This window comes from Callorhinus ursinus, unplaced genomic scaffold (assembly GCF_003265705.2).
Source record: "Callorhinus ursinus isolate GAN/ISIS: 27379988/994484 unplaced genomic scaffold, GSC_fseal_2.0 scaffold4, whole genome shotgun sequence".
Taxonomy (NCBI): Eukaryota; Metazoa; Chordata; class Mammalia; order Carnivora; family Otariidae; genus Callorhinus; species Callorhinus ursinus.
Window position 1 is genome coordinate 13591759 of NW_027397066.1, and position 19940 is coordinate 13611698.

Sequence of the window (19940 nt, forward strand, 5' to 3'; positions counted from 1 at the left end):
AGCGGTGTGACCTCAGAGAAGCCTCTTAGCTAGTCTAGTCTCCAGTGTGTGAACTGGGCCAGTAACTAAATTATCTCTAGGTCATTTCCAGCTGAAGGAATGTGTGGGACTAAAACTTGTCTCCAGGGGTTCCTGGGTGGCTCAGTGGCTTAAGCGTCTGCCTTCGGCTCAGGTCATGATCTTAGGGTCCTGGGATTGAGCCCCACATCAGGCTCCCTGCTCACTGGGGAATCTGCTTCTGCTTCTCCCTCTGCCCCTCCCCCTTCCACTTGTGCTTTCTCTCTCTCTCTCAAATAAATAACATCTTTAAAAATAAATAAATAAAACTCGTCTCCCTTTGTCAGTATTAATTTAACTGTACTGTTTCTAAAAACAAGCCACTTTTTAAAAAAAGATTTTATTTATTTATTTTGAGAGAGAGCATGCATGAGCAAGGGGAGGGGCAGAAGGAGAAGGAGAGAGAGAATCTCAAGCAGACTTCCCGCTGAGCACAGAGCCAGACCCTGGGGGGCGGGCTGGGGGCGCAGCCGTGGTGGTGGTGGTAGTGTTCAATCCCACAACCCTGAGATCATGACCTGAGCCTAAATCAAGAGTCGGACTCTTAACCAACTGAGCCACCCAGGCGCTCCAAAATAAGGCACTTTAAAAAGAACTTAGCCTATGTATTAGCCTATGTAGCTTGCAGTATATTTGGCTGAAATTTCAAATAGTCCATAATTGCTTTCACTATGGGCTCATGCGTCCTGGACCCAACCAGCCAAGTAGCTAACTGCCTGCCTCCCTGTAGCAACAGCCAAGGACCTGTCTGTTGTTGTGAAGACAATTTAGATGACTGGGTTTTTTTGTTGTTTTGTTTTGTTTTGTTTTGTTTCAGGCCTGGGCTTTTGTATCTGTTTCAGAAATGTGACGGGTGCAATTTTTTCCAAGGTCAGTGGAAGAGATGGTTTTGACCTCTAGTGAGGCATCTGTGGAAGGGTGACTTGTCATTTTTATTGCATAAGTGAGGGTGCTCCCACAGTAAAGTGAAAGGGGCGATAAATAAGATTCTTGGAGGCTGTTAAATGGCACTTGGTGGGAGGGAGGCCTGAGTGACAAGGGATCGCCACATGCCTCCCCTCTCTCTGGAACTCTACACTGGCACGTGCATTGTGGTATTTGACTTCACTGTCTCTCTGTTTGGATGGTTCACCTGATTAAAGGGGTTAAAAAGCTGAGTAAGCTTAAAACCAATGGGAATAAAAGATAATTGGGAGAAGGTGGAAAAAAGTGGATCTGCCTCTTTCGGCCAATTCAGAACTTCCCCCATGTAGAAAAGATAATGCATCCGAAACTCAGTTTATCTTTTTTTTAAAAAAGATTTTATTTATTTATTTATTTATTTGAGAGAGCAACAATGAGAGACGGAGAGAGAGCACATGAGAGGGGGGAGGGTCAGAGGGAGAAGCAGGCTCCCCGCGGAGCAGGGAGCCCGATGCGGGACTTGATCCAGGGACTCCAGGATCATGACCTGAGCCGAAGGCAGCCGCCTAACCAACTGAGCCACCCAGGCGCCCCTCAGTTTATCTTTTCTCAGAGGCAGTTATGAGTCTGACATCAGCTGGAGCCTCCTATCGTATCCTTGAGAGTCAAAGGAAATGTGACTTGAACCCCCATTCAATGTACAGTGCGAATCTCAGCACCAGCCGTCTTTGGGGTTTTCGGGGCACTGACTTCTGTTTCTCCTGGTCCCCTCTAGCTCCCATCCCTGCTGCCAATGGACTCATTTCCTCCAGGGATTAGCTCATGGCCATGATGTGCTGTCCTGCTTCTGCAGGCATTGTTAAGTGGTGGACACAGCCCATTTTTGCTCTCCCAAGAACCACCTCTACAGGGGGTGAGGTGGGGGAGGTGGGGAGGCAGACTTGCCTGCAAAGTCGGGAGAGGTGCTACATTGCATAGCATCAGAGCTCAGCAAGCAGCTCCAAGTTGGTACCAGGCATCTAGGTTCTTAAAGTTAACTCGAGAAAATCTTCAGGCACTTGCTGATGTGTTTTTATTTGACTCGCTATGTCATTTAGTTGCCATCTGTACACATCAAGGTAGGTACTGCTTCCAACATTTGTCAGGTGAGGAATCTAAGGAATCTGTTAGGTAACTTTCTAAGGCTCTGGATGGTCCATGGCACCAAGTGATGGGAATCCCAGCCTGGCTGACTAGGGCTCTTTCCCTCTATCAGATTGCACCCCCCTAAACAGGTCAGGATTTCATAACATGCCTAGTTCGTAAAGAATTCACATATACATTCTCACCCAAGTATAGCAACAGTTCGATGGAGAAAGTGGGGATTAAAAATGCCCATTTTGTAGATGAGGTACTGAAGTTCTAGAGAGGTGAAAATTCAAGGTCAACCAGATATTCAAATCAACAAAACCATTCCAGCCTGCCCTTATTCTTGAAGAATAAATAAAGAAGACATATCTCCTGGACACAGGCAATGCATTTCACATTGTTAGGTATTGTTAGTTATGTGTGAACTGTCCTTTTAATGTTCATTCAGAGCACTTAGAGTCTGAAAAGACCTCTGGGGAAATGGGGAGCCTAATCCCTAGGTCCTCCTTGGAAATTCTGGTTTACCAGCGAGAACCACCACCTCACTGTTGCAAATTTGCATAGAAGCCAGCTGGACTTCCTGGAAGAAACGTCTTTTCTCCAGGGGACTGGGCGACTTTCCAGAGTCCTAAGATGGTGAACTGAGGGTTCTTCAATGTCCAAAGTTTGCTTGAGCCTTGAGTGAACAAAGACCTCCCCCTAAGTCATTGGTTGATTGGAACCACCCTTCTACCACCCCCCAGAGGATACTGGGCAACATCTGGAGACATTTTTAGTTGTCTGGGGGAGGGCTACTTGTATCAAGTAAGTAGAGGCCAGTGGTGCTGCTAAAAATTTTACAACGCACACAATGGCCTCTCAAAACAAAGAATTATTTGGCCTCGAATGTCAAGAGTAGGGCCCATGTTGAGACACCCGGCTCTAAGCCTAAGGTAATGCCTGGGCTCCATCCTGGGCCCTGGCTGACTACAGCACAAAGCAAGCTCAAGGTAGCAGCCCTCATGTGTTCTCTGACCTAAAAAGCTCAGAAACAAGTAGCTTGCTCCCCAATAGAAGGGACTGTAAGGAAACCGAAAGCATGAAATAGCCTTCAGGGCCCTGTCTAGGGTGGCTGAATGCCAGAGGGGAGGGTGTCTCTGCACCTTTAGGAGAGTGAGCTAGGTGAGTGGCAGGAACATTGGTGGGGGTGGACAGGGGTGGCTGAGGAGCTCGTCTTCCCATGGAAAATAGATGGAAAAGGCAACCAGAAGAAGTAGCAAAAAGGCACAAAGTTCTCCCTGCAGCAACCCCGAGGCAGGCAGGTGCCATGGGCGCTGTGCCTATTAAATCCTGACAGGGAGTCCTTGGGGGATTTCAGAGGGGTGATCCAGGCAGTGGCAAAGCTGGAACCAGGCCCAAGTCTTCTGACGCTCTTAGGGACTGAATTGTGTCCCCTCCCAGATCCATACGTTGAATTCCTAACCCATGGTGTGACTGTATTTGGCAAGAGGGCCTGTAAGGAGGTAATGAAAGTTAAACGAGGTCACAAGGGCGGGGGCCCTAATCCAATACGACTAGCATCCTATGAGAAAAGGAAGAGACACCACAGATCTCTCTCTCTACCTGTGCACAGAGGAAAGCAATGTGCAGACACAGGGAGAGGAGGCTGTCTACAAGCCAGGAAGAGCCATCTCACCAGAAACCAACACTGCTGGCACCTTGATCTTGAACTTCCAGCCTCCAGAACTGTGACAGAACACATTTCTGTTTTCTGTTTAAAACCATTCTGTGTAAGCCACACAGTCTGTGGTATTTTGTTATGGCAGCCTTTTGTTATGGCAGCCTGAGCTGACTAATGCAGATGCCAACATGTGGCTCCCTGCACCAGATTCTCCCAACTGTGGCCCATGATTCCAATGACAGCCAGGTCACCGATGGCCATTTACGATGGCTTCTTTTTCAGGATTCACCCATCTTCCATCTGTGCACCACTTGCCCCCAGTCAACACTCCCTCTTGAAGGCCTCTCCCCCCAGGTGAAACACCAGTTCATCTGTGTCTCCCGATACCTCTCCCAAGGATCTCTCAGGCTCTCTTTCATAGGGTAGCAATCTCAAAGGTTCTCGTTTTGACAGCCCTTTGTTCTAACTCTACAAATTCTCTCTGGGAAAGCTGCCAAAGGACCTATTTCCACAAGGACTTTGAACAATCTCCATCCCATGAATGGAAGTACCCAGCACAGAATCAGCTTCTGCTAAATATTTACTGAGTGAAGGAGTAAATGAACAAATAAACAAACTATCTCCTATAAGTTGATAATATTCTTAGTCTAGCTCTTTTTTCTGAGCTCCAGCCCTGCTGTCTTAGGGGCTGCCCAGAGCTGCATAACAAACTACCCCCAAACTCAATGACTTACAACAAGAAGCATTTTTTTTCTTATGTAGGCTAACCGTGGTTGAGCTGATCTAGGCTGGGCTTGGCTAGAAGGGATCTGCTCTACGTTTCAGCTTTTGAGTCATCTGGGTTTGGCTCTGGCCATGAGAGTCGGATTCGGGTCTCCTCATTTGGGGCCAGACTATAAGGACAGTGGTCACTCAGCACACGGTTTTCTCATGGCAATCTCCAAACTGTACAAGCACAATGAAGGCCTCTGCCCATGTTCACATCCCCTAACATCCCACAGAGCAAAGCAAGTCTCAAGGAGAAGCCCATCATCAATGGGATAAGGATGTAATCTCTGCTCATGGGATGGGGGAGGGGGATAGGAGTGAGTGAATATTTGCTGAACAGTAATGCAAACATCTAAACTGACACAACTACATGTCAAATTTCCTACAAGATACCTCCCCCTTGAATGTCTTACAAAGTCCTTAAATTCTCCATGTTGTTTGCTAAGAACCTAGCACTGCCAAATTCCTCCTTCTGAAGGGTCAGGGCTCCTTGTCCAGGTCCTATTAGCAGGGGATGAATTTGGACAGAATTTGGACAGAATTCCAAACACCTACTTCTAACAGCCAGCTCCCCTGAATTCTGAGTCACCCACCTTCTAGAACCCCTTCTTGTGCTGGCCCACACAGCTGAAGAGCTCTCCCATTGCAGACATGTGCCTGACTCACTCTTGTGTTGTCTATGGAGTCTCAATGGGATGTTCACTTCCCAGCTCCCACTGTTCTTCCCACTTCACAGCTCCGAGTTCTTCCCCTGCCCGTCAACTCCAGCTACCAAGGTCCCACCGGACCCTGTGCCTCAGCTTGCCTAAGTCACAATGAGGAGACTGCACACCGCACAGCCCTTTTGAGCACTCACCTATTATAATGGAAATCAGCTTCTCTAGATCAGCTCTTCTCTGAAGACAGCATCTCATGGACAGGGCTGTGAACCACTTTTCATGGAACTGATATTAGGACTCACCAAAGGGGAATGAGGTCAGCAAATGAGTTACTGATCAGCTTCTGCTTTCCCGCGGCCTGGTTTAGATTACATTTGCTCATACACACATATACACACACACATAACCCTATACCCAGTTCTAATCTTCCCACTCATATTTATTTAGGCTGTCGCCAGATAATTTGATAAGCTTCTTTAGGACAAATGGGCCCTGCTCCAGGAGGCTGAGGACAGGAATAGCAAGTCTGGACAGGCATACTTTGGCAGCGTGAGGAGGAAAAGCTTTGCTAGATGAATGTCAGCAGTATTGCTGGCTCTTGCCTGCTGTATTAATTTCTCCTTTAAAAGAAAGCTGACCCATTTTTTCCAGTCCACAGCCCTAATGTACTTGTATTCAGAGGCCATCCTTCTCCCACATAAAGAGCTGTATTGTGTTTAATGATAAGCCTTTTAATGGAATTTGCTATTTCTGGGTCTCTGGGAAAATGCCATTAATGAGCTTGCAAGTGCAAGGAAAAGCAGATGCTCCGGGGGCATGCTTCTCAAGGGCAGACTACCCTGGCAAGATGACGAACAAAAACCCAGAAAACAGGTTCTTTCTCACTGTCTCGGCACTGGTTTGGCCTAACCAAAACTACGATCTAGACCAACCTTGTCTTCAAAATGTTAAGGTATCACCCTTAACCACCCCCACGCTACCCACCTCCCAACATCCTTTCTGGAGGCCCCTGATTCTGACGTCACTCACAAATGCTTCTGTCATCCTCATCATAACCAAATCGTCAGCAGAGTGCAGGACTCTGACCAAGAGGGGCGCCTGGGTGGCTCAGTCGTTTAAGCGCCTGCCTTCAGCGGATCGAGCCCCACATCAGGCTACCTGCTCAGCAGGAAGCTGGCTTCTCCCTCTCCCACTCCCCTGCTTGTGACCACCCCCCCGTCAAATAAATAAATAAAATATTAAAAAAAAAAAGACTCTGACCAAGACTCATGGGCGAACCAGGCAGACTAATATCTGTCACTCCTTCAAAACCTATAATTGGTCAATGTCTGCTTAAGAGACTGAGCACAACATAAGGAGCAGGAAAGGCAAGTGGAACCCACATTGTGAAGACAGGAGAGGGGGTGAGGAGTCTCCAAATGCCTGGGTCCAGCTCACAGGTCAGCAGGTGGTCATGTCTTTTTGATGATGGTCCCCAACAGTGCAATACTTCTGCCATCTTGGCATCCTTTGGCACCTCCTGGGACGTGCTGGCACCTCTGACACATGGGGAGCTTTGCTGGCACACACACCCTCTAAAGATATATAAAAAAGGTATAAGAGGAGGTCCTGGTCCTCAAGGGTTTAACAGTTCAAGTAATCCAACTCATATTACTGAGTCGTATTGAGAGAAAGGCACTATGCTAGAAGCGGTTGAAAGTTCAAAAATGAGGAAGACAGAATAGCCTATCTTAAAGGCTTGCTCAACCTGAGGTCTGCAGCATCACCTGAGCTGGTTTACTTTTATTTATTTTTTAAAAGTTTTTATTTATTTATTTGAGAGAGAGAAGTGAGAGAGTACAAGCAGGGGTAGCAGCAGCAGGAGAGGGAGAAGCAGGCTCCCCGCCTAGCACGGAGCCTGAGGTAGGCAGGGTTCAATCCCAGGACCCTGAGATCATGACCTGAGCTGAAGGCAGGCGCTTAACCAACAGCCACCCCGGCACTCCACCTAAGCTGGTTTAAAATGAGATACCACCTCACACCAGTCAGAATGGCTAAAATTAACAACTCAGGAAACAACAGATGTTGGAGAGGATGCAAAGAAAGGGGAAACTGAACGTAAACCGGTGCAGCCACTCTGGAAAACAGTATGGAGGTTCCTCAAAAAATTAAATGTAGAGCTGCCCTACGACCCAGCAATTGCACTATTAGGTATTTATCCAAAGGGTACAAACATAGTGATTTGAAGGGGCACATGCACCCCAGTATTTATAGCAGCAATGTCCACAAAAGCCAAACTAAGAGAGAGCCCAGATGTCCATCGACAGATGAATGGATAAAGAAGATGTGGTGTGTATATATATATACAATGGAATATTACTCTGCCACCAAAAAGAATGAAATCTTGCCATTTGCAATGAGGTGGATGGAACTAGAGGGTATTATACTAAGCACAATAAGTCAGCCAGAGAAAGAAAACATCATATGAGTTCACTCACATGTGGAATTTAAGAAACAAAACAGAGAAGCATAAGGGAAGGGAAGGAAAAATAAAATAAGATATAAACAGAGAGGGAGACAAACCATGAGAGACTCTTTTTTTTAATTTTTTATTTATTTATTTGAGAGAGAGAGAATGAGAGAGAGAGAGCACACATGAGAGGGGGGAGGGTCAGAGGGAGAAGCAGACTCCCCGCCGAGCAGGGACCCCGATGTGGGACTTGATCCCGGGACTCCAGGATCATGACCTGAGCTGAAGGCGGCCGCACAACCAACTGAGCCACCCAGGCGTCCCCCATAAGAGACTCTTAACTACAGGAAACAAACAGGGTTGCTGGAGGGGAGGTAGGGGGATGGGGTCATTGGGTGATGGGCATTAAGGAGGGCACTTGAAATAATGAGCACTGGGTGTTGTATGCAATTGATGAATCACTAAATTCTACCCTGAAACTAATAATACACTACACGTTAATTAAATTGAATTTAAATAAAAAATTAAAATAAAAAACAAAACGCATATTCTCAGGCCTCACCGGGGACTGACTGAATACGAAATGCTTCAGGTGGGCCTAGGCACTCATTTTTAATACTAACATTTGAGGAGCATAGGCCTAAAGAGCTTCTAGAGAAGTGCAGGAAATAAGACAAACACTCAAGCTTTCTGCTACCAGACAGGGCAAGCCCAGGGCCCGGCCATGGCCCAGGACCAATCACCTAGGCCAGAGCCTGTGGCTTCAGAGTCATGCTGTTCACAGCCACCAGTGGAGTTTTAAAAATGCATAGTTGCCGGAGCTCCACCCAAAAGCTTTCATTTGCTGCTTTGAATTTCTGTTAAAAAACACTGACAGTTATCAGAGGAGAGAAGCTCAGCAGGTGTCGAAGCAGCTGTCAGTAATGGGGAAGAGGGGACTGTAAAAAGCCAGTGCATTTGTTTCCTGTGGCTGCCATATCAAGCTTGTTTAAAACAACAGAATATGGGGCACCTGGGTGGCTCAGTTGGCTAAGCCTCCAACTCTTGGTTTCGGCTCAGGTTGCAATCTCATGGGTTGCAGGATCGAGCCCCAGCTTCGGGGCTCCCCACTCAGTGGGGAGTCTGCTTGAGATTCTCTCCTCTGTCCCTCCCCCCACTCTTTCTCTTTCTCTCTCTCTCTCAAATAAACGAATAAATCTTTAAAAAAACAACAACAGAACTTATTCTCTCACAGTCTGGAGGTCAGAAGTTCAAAGTCAAGGTGCCTGCAGGCCTCACTCCCTCCTGATGCTCATGGGGAGAATCATCCATCCTTGGCCTCTTCCAGCTTCTGGTGGCTCCACTGCTCCAGGCTCTTCCTCTGTCTTCACAGGGTCTTAAATCTCTTCCCTGTCTTCTCTTCAGTCTCAGATCTCCCTTTGCTGTTCTCTTCTAAGGACACTTGTCACTGCATTTAGGGCCCACTCAGACAATGGAACACTATCTCATCTCTAGATGCTTAACTTAACCTGCAAAGACCCCTTTTCCTCACGAGGTAGGATTCACAGGTTCCAGGGATTTGATATCTATCAGGGGACCGTTTTTTTGTGTCTACCACAGCAACCAACAAGAGAAGACAGCATGTGCCAGGTACACAATTAGCACGAAGCAGTAGTTGTTCAGGTATTCAGCAGGCAGGGACATTGCTTTTCAGGAAGATTTTACCACCATTCTGCTTCAAAAGACTGAGAAGAATACTATTGAGGATGATGACATCAAGGAATCACAAGTAGGTCTCTGCTTCCTGTTCTGAAGATTCCACAGCTAAGAAAAAGGCTCTCTCAGGGGACCAGGGACAAGACAGGGAGAACCACTGGTGTGGGACTGATTCTACTGGACCCCTGAGCTCTGAGAAAGCTGCTTGTTTCTCTGATGCCTTGAGCAACCTACTAGTATTTTCTAGTTGCATCCTCTTACTCTGAAGGATCAGAATACAGTGAGTAACTTCAAACAGGTCCATTAAGCAGTCAGAATGTGAACTGACCACCTGAGCCAGTGATTATGTCACTGTAGTTTGAAAGTAATTACAGTTGCCCCCCCCAACCCTGTCTGCAGGGGAGATATCCCAAGACCCCCAGATAGTACCGAACCTACTGTATGTTTTTTCCTCTACATACATACTGATGATAAGGCTTAATTTATAAACTAGGCATAGTAGAGATTAACAACAAGAACTACTAATAAAATAGAACAATTTTAATGCTACACTGTAATGAAAGTTATGTGAATGTGGTCTCTCTCTCTCTCTCTCAAAATATCTTACTGTACTCACCCTTCTTCTTGTGATGATGTGAGCTGATAAAATGCTGTGTGATGAGACAAAGTGAGGGGAATGATGTAGGCATTGTGACATATATATCACAATATATCAGGATGATCACCTGCTTTTGGACCGTAGTTGACACCAGGTAGCTGAAACCATGAAGAAAGGGGGACTACTGTACACCATTGTCTCTGCAACTATGAGTGCTTTTCCCATGGAACTGTTCCAGTATTCAGATTATAGAGGGAAGAGAGTTGTAATAAATGCCTTTAAAAATGGCAAGCTTTGGGGGGGTGCCTGGGTGGTTCAGTCAGTTAAGCTTCTGATTCTTGATTTCGGCTCAAGTCATGATCTCAGGTTTGTGGGATCAAGCCCAGCATTGAGCTCCATGCTCAGCGTGGAGTCGGCTTGAGATTCTCTCTCTTCCTCTCCCTCTGCCCTTCCCCCTCCACACATATGCATGAGCACTCTCTCTCTCTGAAGATAAAAAAAAAATCTTTAAAAAAAATGGCAAGCTTTGAAGTTAGCAAGTAAGGAGGACACTTTGTCTATGAGACTGTTTTCAACTAATTACTAAATACTACTCTCTCCAGGTCTCTCCCTTCCAATCTTCCTAATATTCCTTCATAGGAGTCTATAACAAAGGTGAGTTGTGCTTATAGAAATTTAACTGAAGAAAATAATCTAACAAGTGTGCAGCAGTACAGTCTCAATGTCCATCATAGGGGCGCTTGGGTGGCTCAGTGGTTAAATGTCCAACTCTTGATTTTGGCTCAGGTCGTGATCTCAGTGTTGTGAAATTCAGCCCCATGTTGGTCTCTGCTTGTCCCTTTCCCTCTGCTCCTCCCTTCATGCACTCTCTCTATCCATAAAAAAAAAAAAGATTCTCTCTCTGCCTCTCCTTCTGCCCCTTCCCTGCCCCCTTCTTCCTCTCTAATAAAAAAAAGTCCATCATAATACTAATTACAATAATGAAAAACCAGAATCAACCAAAATGTCTACCAATAATAGTCCCTGCCTATCTCAGGAAAACTTCCTTGATCCCTCAGGCTGTTCAATGTTTTCACACTTCTTGCTTGGTAGCATATCAAAATTGTAATTCAATTGCTATATAAAAACAGTAGAAGCTGTCTTAATCCATCTCCATTCAAACAACTTGGGGATAACTAGTACTCTTCATCCTTTCTCTGGAAAACCACAACAATTCTGATCACCCTGTCACTTGTTTGGGTCAGTTGTATCTGCTGCTGTAATCATGTAATCTAACATCATACTAAGTCAGTTATATATGAATGTAAAAAATAAGCTATTCCTATGAAAACTAAGTTGAACGCTTTGGACAGATTCAATAAAGGAACACTGCTAAAGAAAAAAAATCTAGAGTATCTAGATTCTCTTCTCCACATTAAGACACCCAAATAAGAAAGAGTACAGATGCATTATGGGAAATAGAACCGATGCACTGTGGGAAATAGGACAGGTGCATTATGGGTAGGGTGACCTCATATCCAGATCAATCTAGGACAGTCCCTGTTTACACCTGTTGTTTCAGCACCCTACCCGGTTTAGTGCCCCCTTTCATTCTCAGAAGTGTCCAATTTGGGTGATAAATTAGGTCACTCTAACTATGGCTATAGTTTATGTAAGACAAATAAGGTTTAATGCCAATCAGCAGGCCATCCCAAAGAATTAAAACTGAGCCTCACAGGAAAAGATTAGTGAATGAATGTTCGTATACATGTTTTAAATTGGGGTCCTCAGACTTCTTTCTGTAAAGGTCCAGATAGTAATTATTTTAGGCTTTAGTCAGTCTCTGTCCCAACTATTCAAATCTGCCATCACTTTTGTGCCAAACAAAAGCTACCCTAGATAATCCATAAATGAATGTGCACAAGCAAAACTTTATTTTGGACACTACATTTGAATTTCATATAATTTTCACATGTCACAAAATATTGTTCTTATTTTTAAAATTTTTTTCAAGCATTTAAAACTGTGAAAACCGTTCTTGATTCACAAGCCATACAAAGATGGGCAGTGGGCTGATTTAGCCTGTGGGCCATAGTTTGTTGACCTTTGTTTTAAGTTTAAAAAAAATAATGTTATTTTTGTGTTAGATTTTTTTCCTTCGTGGTTTTCATTTTTCAATTATTCAAAATGCTCAAATGGCATTGAATAAAAGGGCTTCTATTGTATTTGTTCACATTCTTTCTATTTCTCTTGCTTGTAAGGTCCATGAAATAAGGGATTTTACCTGGCACATAACAGGTGCTCAGTAAATGTTTCCCAGATGAAAGAAGTTATACAATATTTATACACTGGAAAACTAACACAACCAAGAAAAATTATGTTGGCAAGCTCAAGGTCTATTATGAAAGGTTAAAGAAAAAAACCCAGGTAACACAATAGTTATGTATGAAGCAACTCTATTTTTAGAAATTACAGGTCTATGTTTGCATGGGGAATTATATAGTAAGCTATGCAAAAATATTATCAGTTATTATATCACTATAGTTATTACAGGTTTGGGGATGCTTTAAAATCTTTTTTGACTTTTCTAAAATGGCTATGTTTTCTAAAATGGTGTATGATTGCTCATTGCTGTTTTATCTTACCTTATAAATCTCGTGTCCTGAAGGAATTTACACCTGACCAATGGAGACACCAAGGTTGGTCAGACCCTGTGTCTGTGGTGAGGGGCCGGGAGGGACTTAGGTGAGATGCTGGCCTGGGAGGGAATGGAGGAATTCCACTTATTTGTCTGATAGAACCAGTTCTCCACACCACTCCGAAAATTAGAGATTAGTACCTTCTGAGTTCTGGCCTTGTAAAGCTACTCCACTTTCCCATAAAATGTATGTAGGCTGTGGTTAAACTTTGATATTTGATGCTAGGAGCAAAGGGAGACCCAGGAAGAGTTTTGTGCATTTAGCCCATCAGTGAACAAGGGTTGTGGGCACCCATCACTAAACAGGCACTGTTTTTAGGCCCTGGAGGTACAGGAGAGAACAAAGCAGACAGAAATCCTTGCCCTCAAGGCACTTCCTCTGGGGAGAAGAGAAAGGGATAAACAGTGAGAAGGAGAAATGATGACAACAGTTGGAGCTGAGGGGGCCTCGGACACGGGATGGGCAGCAGCATCGTCCAGGTGGACAGGTTGGCCCGGTCTGAAGAGACATCTGAGCCGAGCCTGGTCAGCCAAGCCAGGATCAGGCAGAAGAAACCAACAGAACAGAGACACCGAGCAGTACAAAGTGGGCACATCTGAAGGCCCAAAAGAAGGCCGGTGTGGCCGGGGAGATGAAGCTGAGACACAGAAAGCAGCCACCTAAGGTGACCACATGTCACCTTAGGTGACAAATGTCATTCCAAGTGAAACAGGCAGCCACTGTGGGTTTTGAACAGAAGAACGACACGTTCTGGCTTATATTTTCAAAGCTCATTCTTGCCCCCGTGTGAGGTGGCAAGGGTGGACCACAATGCCCCTCAGGAGGCCACCCAGTAGGGGTTGGGGCAGGGAGGGGGGGGTGGAAACGGGGAACAGAGGTGGGCTGATTGGTATTCATTTACAGGGTGAAGTCACCGGGACTTGCTTCAGAACTGCATTTAAGCAGGAGGAAGAGAGGATTCAGTTCGTTTGCTTTGGTTTGATTTTTATCTGTTTTCATTTAGCGGCTTTATCGAGATAACAACTCTTAGACCATACAATTTGCCCAGTTAAAGTACAAGTCAGTGGCTTTAAGTACATTCACAGAGTCGTGTAACCATCACTACAACTGACTTTAGAATATTTTCGTTACCCTAGAAAAGAAACCTTGCATCCCGTAGCCACTACCTGCCCCCCTCCCCGCCACCTTGTACTCTGTACCACATTTTATTTATCCATTCTTCAATTGATGGACTTTTAGCTTATTTCCTTTTGGGGACTATTATGAATAGTGCTGCTCTGAAAACTGTATATGAGTTTTTGTGTGGGTGTGTGTTTTAATTTCTCTTGAGGACTTTGGAATTGCTGGTTCATATAACTGTTTAACGGAGGAACTACCAGACCGTTTTCCAAAGAGGCTGCCATGTTGTATGTTCCCACCAACAGTGTGTGAGGGTGTGATTCAGTTTTAAGGTCACTCTGGCTGCTGTGTGGAAGAAAGAGTGATGCAGACATCAGAATGCTCATGCAAAAGTGAAGGCATCTTAGTAGCGTGCAAAGACATCCAACTTAAAGTGTACCTCATGGTGTTTTATGGCAAAAAAGATTTTTGTGAGATAGCCAGCTTTACACCATGAATCACATCATTAAATGGAAAGATTCCAACGGAGAGAACTTGTTAAAACAGATCTGCCATTTTCCAATTTCGAATCCGAAAGCAAACCGGTATGGAACTGCTTGAACATCTGTCCCCAAACAAGCTCCGACAAGCAGGAGGGTATTTTCAGAGAAGCTGCGGGAGTCAGTGGGTGCAATAAAACTTCCACACCTTTAAGCCATGAAAACACAGGGCTCAAGGGGGAGCCTGTTGCTGAGGACTCCTGTGCTAACAGGCATCACTCCTACTGCCTTGGGACACTGCCCCTCTGTCCCGGACGAGGGCTGGCTTTGTTCCCATTGCTGGTTTTGATGACTGCGCAAGAGTCTTGTCCCTCTGCAGTTCTTCCCGTTCAGAAAGGGAAGGGAAACCAGTATCTATCAAGCTCACGCTATGACCAGTTGTGGGTGAGATGCTCCACGTTAAGTTAGTGAAACCTCCTCTGTCAAATCATCAAGGAAGAAAGACCTATTTTTTCCTATCAGAGATAAGGAAAGTTGGCCCCTTTGCATTGAAAGGTCAGAAAAGGCCTCTCTAAAAAGATGGTCTTTTAACTGATATCAGCCATGTAAGAATCAGGAGGAAGAACAGTCCAAGGTAGACTCCAAAATTGTTCATTAGCTCTCCAGGTGTTTTCATGTTTATTCTCATTTAATTTTCATCTATATTTACTAGTATAAATAAGAGTAAGAAGTATCCCTCTAGAAATAAATCAAGTTTAAATTGACTGAAAAGATGACTTTGAGTCGAAATTAGAATTGTTTTGGGGCATCTGGTTGGCTCAGTCGGTTCAGCATCTGCCTTCAGCTCAGGTCATGATCCCAGGGTTCTGGGATAGAGCCCTGTGACTGGCACCTGCCCTGTCGGGAGTCTGCTTCTCCCTCTCCCTCTGACCCTCCCCCCTTCTCATGCTCTCTCTTGTCCTCTCTCTCTCTCTCTCTCAAGTGAATAAATAAAAAACTTTTAAAAAAAGAAATTATAATGTTTTTCCTTAATCTTTCTGATTATACCCAGGACCTATTCTCCATAACGATATCACCCACTTCATCCCTACAGACATCCACTATCTCCCCCACACATTAGTATCACTGTCTCTGCTAACCTTTTTTTTAAAATAATTTATTTATGTGTGTGTGTGAGAGACAGATAGTGAGAAAGAGCACGAGGGGTGGGGAGAGGGAGAAGCAACCTTCCTGCTGAGCAGGGAGCCCGACGTGGGACTCGATCCCAGAGTGCTGGGATCATGATCCGAACCAAAGGCAGATGCTCAACCGACTGAGCCACCCAGGCGCCCCTCTGCTAACATGTCTTAGCAGACGTTGGACCAGGGGGAGATCATGTAAAAATCAATGGCATGGCAGACAGAGCAGAATGTGTGCTTCTATGGGAAGATCACTCCATGAGGAAAAAGGGAGGATGAGGAAAGAACTCTGCCCAATCCCTGCTCTCAGCCTCACTAATTGGATACACCTTTCTCCTTCCATGGGAAAAAATAGTGAAGATAATTGGGAGAGGTTATGGAAACATAAGGATGACCAAGGAAGAAATATCATCTCCACCACCCCCCCACACACAGCCAACACTGGGTTCTGGATGTCCTGGTTCTGTCAATACATACTAATGTAACGTCAGGCAAGAATGCTGGCCCTCTCTCCTGGGTCTCGTATTTTTCCTCCCTCCATTAAAGACGGTGCTTCCCTCCTGTTATGCAGAACTGCTGTGCACAAGAGGATGAGTAAGTATGTCAAAACCTTTGCAAAGAACACAAACACTATAAAAAAGAATGAAATCTTGCTATTTGCAACAACACAGATGGATCTGGAGGGTACAATGCTAAGTGGAATAAGACAGAGAAAGACAAATACCCTATGATTTCACTCATATGCGGAATCTAAGAAATAAAACAAATGAACAAACAAACAATACAGAAAGACTCATAAATATAGAGAACAAACTGGTAGTTCCTAGAGAGGAAGAGAGTTGGGGAGCTGCGCGAAAGAGGTGAAGGAAATTAAGAGGTACAAACTTCCAGTTATAGATTAGTCAAGGGGTACCTGGATGGTGCAGTCGGTTAAGAGTGCGACTCTTGGTTTTGGCTCAGGTTGTGATCTCGGGATGGTGAGATCAAGCCCCATGTCGGGCTCTGTGCTCAGTGGAGAGTCTGCTTGAGATTCTCTCCCTCTGCCCCTCTTCCTCCCACCGTGCTCTCTCTCTCTCTCTCTCTAAAATAAATAAATCTTAAAATAAAATAGATAAGTCAAGGGGATGAAAGTATAGCACAAGAAGCATAGTCTTGTAATAATGTATCATGCAGTGATTTTTGTTTTGAGCTTTGTGCAATGTATGAAACTGCTGAATTACTATGTTGTACACCCGATACTAATATAACATTGTCTCAACTATACTTAATAAAATAAATAAATAATAAAAGAGGGGGTGAGGAACTAACATAAAGCCTTGAAGCTCAAAAAGAAAACATTATAAACACTAAAAAAAAAATCATAAGGTATTCCTAATATGTGGAAGTTGCAGGCCCTTGATTGTAGGGTCTTCCAAGAGACTGGCAGAGATCCTTTTCAAGGGGTGCCTGAGAGGGTCCTGTCGGGTTATTCTACTCCTTACACTTTTAGCTTGGCAGCTTCTGGCACCTGACAGAATGGCTCCTTGCCTCCTGGGCACTCTTCCTCTGATCGGGAGATGGGAGGGAGTGCCACGTGTATGTGGTTATCACGTTTGCGGTCCCAGTTCCTGAGAGTCAGTCTTCAGTTCGAGAGATGTCTCATGGAGAGGGAATGCACACGTTCCCATTCATTTTCTTGGTCTAATATAAAGCTTCTATTTGGGACAAGCCATTCTATGCCTCCTTGAAAGTTGGAACTGGGGAATCCCTAGGTGTGAGGGATGCCAAGCCTTCTGGGTATGAGGATGTGGAGAGCCCCGCCAAAAAAAGAATTAGCTGGAGGTTGTTAGGACAGGGCAAAAAGTAGAGACTGGCCTGACAGGCCCAGGATCAGGGCTGGGCAAACCTGCCTCATGCTTTCCCAAAGGCTTTAGTGGGGGAATGGATTTGGAACTTCGTTTGGCCCAAATGACTCCTCTGTGCCCACTTTACTACTTAAAGCTTCAAGTGCTCTGAAACATGGTTCTTGACCCTGAGTTAACATCAAGAGTTCTTGAGGGGCTCTGAGAAAAGAGCAATGCCTGTCACTTCTCTCTCCTCTCCTTTACAGATGGGGCCCGGGGCCTTGTTAGGCTCTGTGTTTATTTTAAATTTTTTTATTTGGAAATGATTTCAAGCTTAGGAAAACACTGCCAAAAAAAGAACGGTACAAAGAACATCTCCATACCCTTTACTGAGACTCACCTGTGCTTCACATTTGTCCCATTTGTTTTATCATTTGCTCTCTTTCTAAATTTTATTTATTTTTAAATTATTTATAAAATAAAATGCTTTGAGAGTAAGACATCCTAGTTATGTCCTTAAAAGAAGAGCTATTTTGGGGCACCTGGGTGGTGCAGTCAGTTAAGTGTCCAACTCTTGATTTCAGCTCAGGTCATGACCTCAGGGTTGTAAGATCGAGCCCTGCGTTGGGTTCTGTGCTCAGTGAGGAGTCTGCTTAAGATTCTCTCTCCCTCTCCCTCTGACCCTCTGCCCAACCCACACTCCCTGCACATGCATGTGTGCGTGCACTCTCTCTCAAATAAATAATCTTTTTTTTTTTAAACTAAGACCTATTTCAATGTGCATTACCTCAGAATAAGGATATGTTGTTGCATAGCCACATAGTAAATTTTCAACCCCAGCAAATTTAACATTGACATACACTTTTCATTTCTCTACCATCGTATTCCAGTTTGTCAGTAGACTTGACTGTCTCCTGGCAGCATTTTTCCTTCCAGTAGAGACTCCAGTCTAGGATCCATCTAGTTGTCTCACTCGTGTATTTTTTTTTTTTAAGATTTTATTTATTTATTTGATAGAGAGAGGGAACACAAGCAGGAGGAGTGGGAGAGGGAGAAGCAGGCTTCCCTCCAAGCAGGGAGCCCGATGTGGGGCTCAATCCCAGGACCCTGGGATCATGACCTGAGCCAAAGGCAGATGCTTAACGACTGACCCACCCAGGCACCCCTCACTGGTGTATTTTTAAAAGCTCCCCAGGTGATTTTAATGTGTACCTTGGACTCTGAACAACCGTGTGAATGAATATTTATTACCCTAACACATATTGAATGTTTACCAGGTGCAAAGTACTGTGAATAAATTAGAGTTTATGATTTTTAAGGGACATACTATATACAAATCAACTATGACATCAGATGGATAAATATCATGAAAGAAATGTTAACCAAATCTGTGGGAGGAAACTTTAAATTTAACAAGTTTACTGAGCGTCTACCATGTGCGAGGCATTGTACGAACTTCTGGAAAAACAGATGTAAGAAAAAAATAATGAATGCATAATTAATAATTAATGAATACATGGTTAATTTCAAAGGCAGGTTTTTCAAAGGCTTTTCTTGGGGGAAGTGAGACAATAGATAAGTAGGACTCAACTTTTAGAGATGAAGACCAGGAGAGTAAACATCAGGAGAAAAATGAAGGAAAATAAGTGAACCATGGAGTAAGTAATGTACTTCACTGTAACCCGAGAACTGGGAGCATGGGGTTGGACTGGGTTTTCCTGGAAAAGTAGGCTAAACAATGTAAGATGATAGTCACTTTGGAAAATAGTTTGGCAGTTTCTTCAGAAGTTAAACATAAATATAACATACAATCCAGGGGCACCTGGGTGGCGAGTTAAGTGTCTGCCTTTGGCTCAGGTCATGATCCTGGGGTCCTGGGATCAAGCCCCGTGTCAGGCTCTCTGCTCAGTGGGGAGTCTGCTTGTCTCTCTGCCCCTCCCCACGCCCCTGCTTGTGATCTATCTTTCTCTCTCAAAGAAATAAATAAAATCTAAAAAAATAACATACAATCCAACAATTCTATTCCCAGGTATCTACCCAAGTGTAATGAAAATGTGTGTCCACATGAAGACTTGCATAGGAATGTAATGTTTGTAGCAACATTATTTACAATAGCTCCAAAGTGGAAATGACCCAAATGTCTGCCACAGAAAGTGCACACCCATCAATGGGATACTACTGAGCAATGGAAAGGAATGAATGACTGACATATGTTACAACATGGATGAACCTCAGAAACATTCTGCTAAGATTAAGCAACTAAGTGAAAAGTACCAGATGGAAATACCATATATTATATCAATTCATTGAGTTGAAGTGTCTGGAAAAGACAGATTTATAGAGACAGAAAGTAGATTAATGGTTGCCTGGTGTTGGGGTGGGAATGGGGACTGACTACAAATAGGATAGGTTTCTTTGGGGACAGAAATGTCCTGAAACCTGGATTATGGTTATAATGTAATAACTCTGAACATTTACCAAAAAATGTTGAATTGTACACTTAAATAGATGAATTTTATAATATGCAAATTATACTTCAATAAAACTGGAAAAATTAAGTTATTAAAATCAGAAAGGAAATTAGTAATCTTAGAAATGAAAAATATAATTATTGAAATTCTAAAACTTAACAGGACTTGAGACTTGAAGATGGGAAAAACTCTGGGCTGGACAACTTATTTAGAGGACTGGTGAAAAGAAGGATTGGATTAAGGAATTCACCAGGATGCAACACAGAGGCAAAAAG

At 44.2% G+C, this 19940-nt stretch overlaps 1 protein-coding gene and 1 long non-coding RNA gene across 2 annotated transcripts in view; both read right to left on the reverse strand.

The window, feature by feature from the left end:
- Positions 1 to 19940, reverse strand: part of FAM184B (family with sequence similarity 184 member B) — a 143789-nt gene that overhangs the window by 119586 nt on the left and 4263 nt on the right. The window lies entirely within an intron of this gene.
- LOC141372575 (uncharacterized) lies at positions 1400 to 8998 on the reverse strand. Its single transcript, XR_012377858.1, has 3 exons — positions 8857 to 8998; positions 5110 to 6749; positions 1400 to 3580 (listed from the first exon to the last, which is right to left on the reverse strand). It is a non-coding gene; the product is annotated as an uncharacterized lncRNA (long non-coding RNA).